This window comes from Vulpes vulpes, chromosome 11, assembly GCF_048418805.1.
Source record: "Vulpes vulpes isolate BD-2025 chromosome 11, VulVul3, whole genome shotgun sequence".
NCBI classification, from domain to species: Eukaryota; Metazoa; Chordata; class Mammalia; order Carnivora; family Canidae; genus Vulpes; species Vulpes vulpes.
The window spans coordinates 45,302,719-45,314,258 of record NC_132790.1 but is presented as its reverse complement, the minus strand read 5'-3'; the positions used below and the strand labels follow the sequence as shown (position 1 = coordinate 45,314,258).

General features: G+C 36.6%; 1 long non-coding RNA gene across 2 annotated transcripts in view; it reads right to left on the bottom strand.

The window, feature by feature from the left end:
- Nucleotides 1-7,390: 7,390 nt before the first annotated feature.
- LOC112915780 (uncharacterized) overlaps nucleotides 7,391-11,540 on the bottom strand; it is an 86,731-nt gene continuing 82,581 nt past the window's right edge. The window contains exons 4-5 of one of the 2 annotated variants that reach the window (XR_011995205.1): nucleotides 9,074-9,145; nucleotides 7,391-8,691 (exon numbers count right to left, since the gene is read on the bottom strand). This is a non-coding gene — a long non-coding RNA (uncharacterized lncRNA). Of the gene's footprint in view, nucleotides 9,146-11,540 lie in introns of both variants that reach the window. The other variant, XR_003234173.2, reaches the window with a different exon arrangement.

The following is an 11,540-nucleotide window of genomic DNA, read 5'->3' as shown; positions in this document are numbered from 1 at the left end:
AGTGAGATATGATGACCTCGAATTCTCTGTCAATCAGGAATAACTGCAAGAAATAGAAACTATCTTACCACCCTAGGTGATAGCTGTCTGAAAAATTTTCTCCATGTTATGTTTTTTAAAGTCCCTCTTATTTATCATTGACTCTACATCTTCCATGTATTCAGGCACATAGTATTTCCTCAGTAACATTTAATTAATGAGTTAATGCCTTTGAAGAACATCTTATCCAAACTGTTTTATTCTGCTGAATTCTTTCTTCTTTTTTTTTTTTTTAATTTTTATTTATGATAGTCACACACACAGAGAGAGGGAGGCAAAGACACACACAGAGGTAGAAGCAGGCTCCATGCACCGGGAGCCCGATGTGGGATTCGATCCCAGGTCTCCAGGATCGCGCCCTGGGCCAAAGGCAGGCGCCAAACCGCTGCGCCACCCAGGGATCCCACTGCTGAATTCTTTCTAAAACCATTCCTCTGAGAAAGAATTAGAATCACTGCTTCATCCTCTTGTGCCAAATAGTAAATGCCATGCAAAAAAACAATCTACAGTGGTAGATAATATAATTCAGACACAAATTCATGCAGAGTTGGAAGAGGTTAGTAACATGATTTAGAGCAGTGCCATGGTTCGGGAGCCATATCCCTTTTACCAGTGAATTCAGGACAAGAAAGTAGGAAACATTCATAGACTCATCCAAAACCACTGTAGTGATCAGCCTCCACTCCGGTAAGTCATCATCCACATTTTTGCTCTTTGGGTTCCAGGTGTGTAATTATCAACTTGTTCATTTATTCAAGACACACACCTGCCAACAGGAGAAAGCTCTCCATGATAATCCAAATAGCTTCTTAGCCACCCTGCTTGTCCAAAATCAAATGATATGTTGCCGCATATGCTAAGTCTCTCAAGACAACAAACAAACCATGAAGGAGCGATGGATAAATTTATCATTCGCAACCAAGCGTGGTATTCTGAACATGGCAAGCCTGAATTTCTTACCCTGTGGTCAAAATCTTGACAGTGAGAACCACCCTCTTGGTTCTAGGGATTCTTGCTATGGTATATACTTAGGGGTGAGATCATTTCAGAAGGACATCTCTTGAGTTTTTCAAGTACTAAACTCTATTATATTGCTTGCAGAGAGACATTAGTAGCACTTTAGAGAAATTTATCTTAAAGAAAGGTGTTTATCCATATTAGAATCTGCCTCATGAGTCTGTCTCTAGTACCTGTGCAAAAAATCCAGAAGAATGTGTCGTGAGTTAAAAGCAATTAAAACAGGTTTGGGGTGGAAAGGAGTTTAAAAAGTCAAGGTAAAGATCAAACTTCTCAAATCCCAAATGGACAGAATTTAATTTCAGAGTTCAGAATAAAGACTTTAAAAGAAAATTTTGTGTTGACCAAGTGCCATGTGCCTGTGTTGTTCATGGAGCTATCCTGCTCACAACTCCTCCAAGAGGACTTCTTGTAAGGAGCAAAGTTGACTGATACGCTCCAGCTGCTACACCTTTAGATCCATTGCAGCAGGCATGTGAGGCTGCTCCCAGCTGATGACTGAGCGGGAGCTAGAACAGGGAACTTGCCCAAAGCAAGATAAAATTCTGCCTCAAGAATTGGGACGCCTGGGTGGTTCAAGGGTTTTCTGCCTTCGGCTCAGGTAGTGTTCCTGGAATCCTGGGATCGAGTCTCGCATTGGGCTCCCTACATGGAGCCTGCTTCTCCCTCTGCCTGTGTCTCTCGTGAATAGTTAAATAAAATCTTTTTAAAAAAGAACTTCTCCTTGGCCTGACTGGAACTTTCTCAAAATCAGGCTTCAACTGGAGTCTTTTCCTACCCAGTCCTTCCTTTTCTTGATTTCTTCCCAGGCATCACATCTACATTTTAGTCAATTATATTAAAAACAGAGAAATAGGTTTGCAATGGAATGCATGCATTAGCTTGTTCATATTTTAGGGGTGCCTGGATGGTGCAGTGGGTTAAGCATCCAACTCGATTTCTGCTCAGGTCTTGATCTCAGGATCGTGAGAGGAACACCATGTCAGTCTCCACACTGAGCGAGAAGTCTGCTTGAGATTCTCTTTCCCTCTCCCTCTGTCCCTCCTGCTTGTGCTCACTCTCTCAAATAAGTAAATCTTTAAAAGCAAACAAACAAAAACAACAGCAAAATCTCTCAGTTTAACTTGTTCATGTTTTAGCTTTGTTGCTAATATTTTGAGTCTCTCTTCCTTTGTATTCTTTGAAGATTCAAATTACCAAAGTATTCATCGTGGAAGAGGCTAGTTCCCCCCTCCCTCACTCCTTTCAATAGGAAAAGTATGTTGAACAATTGTTTTTCAAGGCCCTCTCTCATACAGATTTCATTACTCCCAAGAGATTTTATGACCCAGAACATCATCTGTCCAATAAGTACTTGGGTATATCTAGGGATGACATTTCGATAAAGAGAATCAGAGCTGTCCAGGCATTGCTAAGGACCACAATGTAGAGAACCAAGTATCTTACCACCCCACAGCCATTGTTTAGAGCCACTGTTATGGTCACACTACACACTGATGGTCAGAATGGTTCATAGATTTGGCAATTTCTGGTGCTGCTACCTTGAAAATAATTTATAGACCTTAAGTACTACACACTGTGGGTCTAACAATAATACCAAAAATCGTATTTCAGTAGGAAATATTCTTTTTTCAATGAGGGCATGCAGACTATTGATTTGCATCCCATCAATTTACAATGTGAGCACTTTCTTTTGTCTCTGATTATTATCTTTTGTTCTCTCCAGATATGTTTTATTTCTGTACATGTATTCTTATCTTGATATTAACAGAGAAAAATATTCTTCTACCATCTTAAAGCATGCTTACAGTGCATACATTTGTAGGAACTCCCAGATCTCTTCTTCTGTGTTTATATTTTATCACAGCCTTTTAGGAGTACTGTTTCTCCTATTTCTTTTATTTTTATTCCTTCACTTATTAGCTATTTATTAGCTATTCATAAATGCCTAGTCCTGTGTCAGTCATCTCAAAAACAATTTAAAAGGGCATGGGTATATAGGATCAAATAGTATTTAGGATATGTCTTCTGAAACAGGAGTTTCATATGAAGCTTACCTAGCATTCCCAGGCCACCCCAATTTTTTCCCCTCCTGGGCTCCAGTCATTTCATCACATATTTGGATCTGAACATTTGATTATTTCAATCTTTAACACAAAAGATTGTCTATATTATATCTCCCAACTAAACTATAAAACTTTTTGAGAAGATATTATTTATACACTACTGTACATCCTCATCATATCTTGTACATATTAAGCACTCAATAAAGTGAGAAGTGATTTGTTACCTGCAGCACAGCTAGGCAGTAATAAGCCTTGTTAAGTTTCCATCTGAATTCTCATTCCTCCCAATAGAGACTGACCATAGTCAGGCCTGACTTGGGGGCTAGCTGTGGACTTCCTGCCAGAGGCCTGATTCCTTGTGGCCAAATTGAGGATAGAAGGAGCTAGAAAAGGATGTCCTCGCAGCAAAAAGGAAACTGACCCAAAAAATGTTCTAATGTACAGCACAGTACATATAGTTAACAATTTTACATTTGAAAGACAGTAAATCTTAAATGTTTCCACTACAAAAAAGAAACGGTAATTATGTGAGATGGTGATGGGTGTGTTTGCTTTATTGTGTAATCATTTCACAATATTCTTATATGTATCAAGTCATTACTTTACATAGGTCAAACCTACACATTGTCATATGTCAATTATATCTCAATAAAACTGAAACAAAAAGCACTAGGTCATTTTCAAATACCACACATTTTACTATGTAGACCTTTTGCTCTTGGAGACCACACTGCTTTCTCACTGCATGGTTCTGCATGTGCTATTTAGAGATGCAGACACTTTTCCAAGCTTCTCTGTTAAGGATTATTTTCCTTGAGATTCCCCAGTTCTCATTGTTTTGATGATTCCTTTTATATACCTGATTTATTCTTGAATCAAAATTTCCAAAGATTCTAACTTGTGCTCATCAACTTGAGAAAATGTACACAACTGGGCATATTTATGTTCAAGACTGATCAAATAACCATTCATAGCAGTTCATTCTCAAACTAGAGTCAGTGAAATTCTAAAGTATCTGAAAGTTCTTTATAAGATTATAACATTTTTTCTGCATTTTGATAATAAATTTAAAAAGTAACATAAAAGTATTTTAGGTATTCATTGACCAATATGATAGCCATAGTCATAATTATTTAAATTTAAATATAAATTCACTTCAGTTGAGCAAAATTAAAATTCCACTCAGGGCATCTGAATGGCACAGTGGTTTGAGCACCAAACTCTTGGTCTCAGCTCAGGGTTGTGAGATCCAGCCCCATGTCAGCTGAGTGCTGAACACAGAGTCTTCTTGAGATTCTCTCTCCCTTTCCTCCTGCCCCTCCCACTTTTATGCACACTTGCTCTCTCTCTCTCAAATGAAATAAATAAGTCTTTTAAAAAATTAAAATTCAGTTCTTTAGTCACACTGGTCATATTTCAAGTACTCATTAGTCATGTGTGGCTGGTGGTTACCATATTGGACAATGCAGATATAGGATGTTTCCATTATTGCAGAATCTTCTATTGGACAGTGCTGTTCTGTGTTATTTAAATAATACTTTAAAAACCAACTACAGCTACACAGTTTTGGTATCTATGCATATATCTAATAGGCATTATATAGTGTTATTGTAATTACTGTAATATTGTGCAAAAAAATTGAAGCAGATGAATGTATAAAAATATGTATTCATGGCAAATGAAGAACAAATGACACTGAGAGCTCTATAGGGATGTGGCTTCAGTAAAATGCTGGGAGAAGAGACTATACACACATGTGGAATTCAGAAGAACTTTCCCAGAATATTTTAGTTTTGCCATTAACATTCAGAAAATCAACTTTATCCACCAAATTAAAGTAATATTTTAAAAATTTTATTATTTAATAGTTGTAGTTTAATTTGTAATAGCTTCAGTTTTCAAAGTCAAATATAAGCCATAAGTTTATTTATGCTTATGTATAATTAAGTAAGAGAAAAATAAATACTATTTAAGTCAACACCAAGGCTACTCAAAAATTTACCTTTTGTTTACAGGAGATCTGCCCATTACATAAGTGTAAGAAACACTGAGCTAACATTCAAAGGATATTAATAGCTGAGAGCAACCTTTGAATCGTGCATGATTAGCATTCCAGAAATGCTGGTCCCCCCAGTTGTGTGCTACTTTGAATTCTTCTTCAAGGCTCTATATACTCACATTCTAAGTTTATTCAGTTTGAGTTTGTTGAGTATGTATCTTCAATTTTGTACTCAAGCTTGTGTGCACTCAGGTTCACTTTTAGAAATGATGACAGCCATAGTCTATTTAGAAAAAAGGTTCATTTTACATCCCATAAAAAGTTTTAAAATATATTCTGAACAGCAGAGAATCTGCAATCTCTTCCTCTTGGGGGTGGGATGGGGTAAGGGGTGCGATGGGGAGGATACCAGGGTCCTTAATGGACAAATCTAGTCCCGAACTCCTTCTCCCTGGGCCTGATGCTGTTCAGCCTCAGAGTATTTGACCACTTTGCTTTATTTTGTGCATTTTCTGGGCTAATATTTGTTACTTTTTGTTAACTCCAGCACAGGCAGCTGAAGATAGAACAAGGCATCAAAGAAGGCTTAATAATTTTCCACAGAAATTCAAAGGTGACTCTTAAGTTTTTGGGACATCTTCACTCATAAAGCAAGTCATCCTTTATGGGCCTGATTACTGGGACTATCTCTATGCAATTTTCTGAGGCGAACAAGGAAGCTTAAAGCTTTTATGTTATATTTGCACTTTTGGACTCTAAAGGATAAAAATTGAACCCACAGGAGAGCAAAATTTGAGATTCCATAAGGCAAATTCAAAGATTAGAATGGAATCTTCACTGTAAAAGTGTTTTTGTTTTTTGTAGAAACGAATCTGGCTCTGAAAATAACATAATGTGTCACATACATACACACACATACACACCATATACACACATGCCTATGGTGATACATGCATATCTTATGTGAGAAAACAAAATAATTCAGACATGTATATGTTGCATATATGTATGTGTGTACATTTAAACCTTTCTGAGTTTTCTGAGCAATCATTAAACTGTCATATTAATTGGAAGTTGTGGAATGAACTTTGCCATTCATTAGTTCTGTTTTTCATCTTGGGTTCATGGGTTCAATTAAATAAAATCCTAAATATTTGTGGGTAACCTCACATGGGTTTTAATTATGATTTAATGTAAAGATCCCAAATACCTCTGCCTTTCCACTTTTGTGGTAATTAAATCTTGATAAAGGTTTTATTGCAGAATGAAATTCTTTGAATATGCAATCACTGACCTACAGAGTATTAATAGGGTATTTGCTTAAAGATATTTTACAAACTGAACTGTGGAAATAGCTTGTGCCATTGCTATGTCATCTTCTAGATAGACCATCTGCACTGAAAGTTCAAAATTAAATTATTCTGATTACTGTGAAATACTTCCAAGTCACAAAAGGATGTGTTTTTTGCATAGTTTTGAAGACATTGCAGACCCTTCCTCCTCATAACCACTAACCCCCAATCTCACCACTCCGTGGGTTTATATATTTCGAGCTGCTACTGGCTTACAAAGAAAAGAGTTATGAAAAAAATCTCTGTGGCTTCAAGGTTGGTAGCTGCTAAGTGTAGATGTTCTCATATAAAATCTTCTAGAGCTAATATTTTAAAAGGTGTCTGCTAATTTACACTGATCTGAAGTAGTGCTTGTCAATCTAGAGGTAAGGTGTTTTCCAGCAACCTTGCTAAACAGCCTGGAAAATAACTATGTGCAAATTTAACGTGACCCTCACAGTTTCCTTCATCCCCTCTTGTCAAATCTACACATTTGAACCTTCAAATCATGTCCACCTCTTGTTTTCTGAGCTAGGAGAATGTAGCTCTCCTCTTTCATAAATTTTAGAAATAGATCTACTGAACCTCAGCTAATCTTGAAGTCTGGTGGTTTTACAGGATCAAGGCACACCTAAAGAAAGACAGGGGGAAAATGTGTGTATTTTATAAAATCTTCTTCCTGGTCTCTGTCGGAAACCTCCTGAGTTTTAATCTACTTTCTTGTGGATTAAAAACAAATACATGAGGCAGTATGTGTTTGCCTGTATGCTAGGGAGTCTGAATTGGCAACAAAACACAAGGCATGAATCCAGAAGTGCTAATACCAACTCTGGGAGAAACTAATCTCAAATTCTCACATTTTTCACATTTATAATTGGAATGAGGTTATTGGGAGGTAGTCAACACAAACCATAATAAGTAATTCTGTAACATGCAAATAATAAGGCAAAAAGCCCAAAATTTATTTTTATTTCATTTCTTCCAAATTTTAAGATTTTCTTGTTACAGTTTTCTCTTGAATTCTCAAACTGTTTTTCCAAAGAAGATGTAAGGTTGATTATTAAATATTACATGAAGACAGATATGAAGAATGGGTGCCCAAGGTGCCAACTACACACGGCACAAATCAGCGTGTTCAGCTTTGGAAGGTTAGTTAAACAGCATAACCTCAGACCCACATTACATATTAAAAAAAAAAAAGACATCCTGGGCTAGAGGAAGGTTTCTGAAATAAAACCACATGTTTGTGCAAAAGGAGTGGCAGCAGCAGTCTCTGTTAGAATAAGGGAGGGGACAGCCCAGGTGGCTCAGCGGTTTAGCGCTTCAGTCCAGGACGTGATCTTGGTTTAGCGCTTCAGTCCAGGACGTGATCTTGGAGTCCCGGAATCGAGTCCCACGTCGGGCTCCCTGCATGGAGCCTGCTTCTCCCTCTGCTGTCTCTCTCTCTCTCTCTCTCTCTCTCTCTCTCTCTTCTCTCTGTGTGTGTGTGTCTCTCATGAATAAATAAATAAAATCTTTAAAAAGGGGGGGGCGGGGCTGGAAGAAATGATCATAATCATGCACCGACATTTGCTAAGTGCCTCTCTAAGTGGGTGTTCTGCATTCCTCACCACACCAGCCTGTATGGAGGACAGTCTGAGCACTTATCACAAGAATGGTGAATACCTATCTTCTCCACTGAATTATAAGTTCATGGAGGATAAGATCAAATATGATTTGTGATCTACTTGTGACAAGACATTACCTACCAGTGACCAGCACAAAGCAGGCAATCAATACATATTTGTTGACTGAGTGAACAAGGCCATGTGTGAACAAATAACATTCTCATGCTCTATGGAAGCCAAAGTGGGACCAAACCTCAGAGAAAGGCCCCAGATTTTTTGTGGAAGGATGGCAGTGGGAGAGGAAACTTTTGCACATCCCTTCCTACAACCAAAAGATCCCAGAGAAGCAAAAATGGATAATTTTGTTTCTTAATACAATCAGAGCATTGGGGTGGGGAAAGCATTGCGTTTGTTTCCTGGCAGCTTCTTTAGTAATGACTTTTCCTCTCCAACAACTTGTGTCGCTTGTTGCTTTTCTCTTCGCTTCCCACCATACCTTCTTTTCTGATGTAGTTCAAAATTCCCAGGAGACGACTCTACACAAGGGTCAAGAGAAGCAGCCAAGAGGTCTTGGCTGATCACACAGGCTCCAGAGTCCAGCTGCCAGAGTTCCATCCCAGCTTAGCTCCATCCTAACCAGGTGACATTGGCCAAATTATTCAATGCTTACTGCCCTAGTTGCTCCATCTGAGAAATGAGGCCGTTAACAATAAAATCAACCTGTTGTTATAAGAGCTAAACAAGTTAACACATGTCAACTGCCTAGCATACTTATCTAGCATATGGTGGGAACTTAAAGAAGAGGAGCCATTATTATGCCATTAGCCCCAAAATTCAGGACCAAACCCAGCTACATGCAAACTACAGCCCATTAATCCCCAAATGTATCTGTCATATTCCAGATTACGCTTGCTACAATACGTAACTCTTCTCTCAAAGGCAGATGTGTTGCTAAAAGCAAATGAAAAAAAATTATTTTTTTTCTATTATATCTTGACTTAAATAGTCAATTACTTGGGACACAGGCAGCTGTCACTGGGGTCCTTCCTCCATAGTAGCCAATATCTGTAAAAGCCTCCCCCGGCTCTGGATAAACAAAAAAAAAAGAGATATCGTATTATTTTTCTCAAGCATATATCTTTCTAACAGTATCAGAAGTTTATCTGAATTCAAGAATGAATCCCCTCACCCCTCAGTCTGAAGGGTGGAGGACTAGAAGGTAAGGGAGAGCACCTTACACAGAAACCAGCTCAATTTATTTGGAGCTATTTACTTAGCTGTGGGTCATCATCATCAAAAGCAGGGATTAGGGTAAGAGAAGAGTAGGAGCTGGACTAACTAAATAGAGGCTTGTTTTTCTCATGTAATGACATATCCAGGCATATGCCGTCCAGTGCTGGTACAATTGTTTAAGGGAGTTATCAAGAACTTTTTCTATCCTTCCACTCTGCCTTCTTTAAGATGCATTTTCAATCTTTTATAATCTTATAATATGGCCACTGTAAGGCCAGTCATTGAGTCAAAGACCACAAAAAAAGAAATGGAAGAATAGGGCAAAGGACAAAAGGTCGAAAAACCAGGCCAGCAAAATAGAGTTCTCTTAAAATAGTCTTCACAAAAATTCCACCTGCTGCCATGCGTTTACAAATCTTCTTGGCCAAAAATATCAGGCTCGATCATGTAAAATTGCTGATAATCAACTATGCTTACATACAAAAATAAACATAGCCTATAATTTAATCTAATATGCTATATAGCAACCAAGAGAGGCTAAGACATAGGGTGTTTCATTTGTACCTATTGCCACTGAACAGAATCAGTTTGGTTAGTAAGAATAAATAGCTAAATAGATACTGAGTTAGTAACTAGCAGTGTCTCTTATGTTCACCAAAGAGGAGGTCTATATTAATATCAGAGGGGGGAAGAAAGCATTCTTAAAGACAAAGAGGACATGGCAAAAATGATAACAAGTGCAATTAACAAGATAATGCATTTAATAACATAGGTTCAAAATTTATAAACCACTATTGAGGTGCCTGGGTGGCTCAGTCGGACAAGTGTCAACTCTTAATTTTGGTTTGGTTGTGAGATCAAACCCCCGTTGGGATCCACACTCAGCATGGAGTCTGCTTGTCCCTCTCCCTCTGTTCCTCTCCCACTCATGCTCTCTCTTTTTCTCCCTCTCAAGTAAGTAAATAGAATCCTTAAAAAAAATTATAAACCACTATTAACAGAAGAACATAAAAATATTGACAAATTTACTTTCAAAATTGGGGATTTTTACATATTTTTCTCAGGAACTGATATAATAAGCTGACCAAAAAAAATGAACATGATTAATAAACTGGATTCACAAACATATATAGAACCCTGTTCCCAACAGAGAGATTGTTTTCTTTCAGGTACACAAGAATATTTCAGAAATGACCACATCTTTTGTCATCAAACTTGAGATCAACATATATCAAAGAATTAGCATCAAACAGTCCACGTCTTCTGATAAAGATGTGGTTAAGTTAGAAATTCTGAAAAGAAGTAACTTTTAAGAAACCATGTGTAGAGAAATTAACTTGATGCACTCCTTAAAAATTCATGGATTAAAGATTAAATCATAACATAAATCTTAAAGTACCTGTAACTAAATTGTACCAAATATGATACATATTAAATTTAGTGGTATACAGCCAAAGTCACACTTAGAGTAATATTTATAACTTTAGTTATGTCTGTTAGGAAATGAAAATGAAGGATGAAAAATTAGAGAGCCAAACATTAGGCTTAAATTATAAAAAAAAAAAAAATTACAGAAAAAGTTAAAGAAGGAAATAAGAGATAAAAGCAAAATTTAATTTTTGAAAGAAATATTTTTTGAGGTATTGGAGAACAATGTTAGTATCAAATTCTTGAAGATACATAAAATACTTAAATTTGGAAAAGCTGACCATGAAAAAATAAGGTAAAATTAAATAATATAGAAACCAAATAAGGGACATTTACTGATTGATTATAGGTATTTAAAAAAATAAGAATACTATGCACACTCATATAAAGATACAACTAAAATTCATTGCTTCCTAGAAAAATGTTACTTATGAAACTGAATTCAAAATGAAATTAAAAATTTGGAAGGCTCTATAATCATTTTCAAATTTGAATTGAATGAAAGTCTATACACACGTACCCGCACACACACACAGACTTCTCACTAAACCTAGTTTCACAAATAAATTCTACCAAATATATATTTTTAATTCTACCAAATATTAAAGAACAAATGATTCCCATGATAGAGAAATTCTTAAAGACTGTAGAAAATGAAAGAACATTATTTTTTGAAGTTAGCATTATATGATGTTAACTTAATCTTAATTAAGATTAAGATTAATTTAATTATGTTAAGTTAATCTTAATACTAAAATCAAACCAGAAAAAAAACACAAGAAATAAAATTAAAATCCAATATGGTTATCATAATAAATAT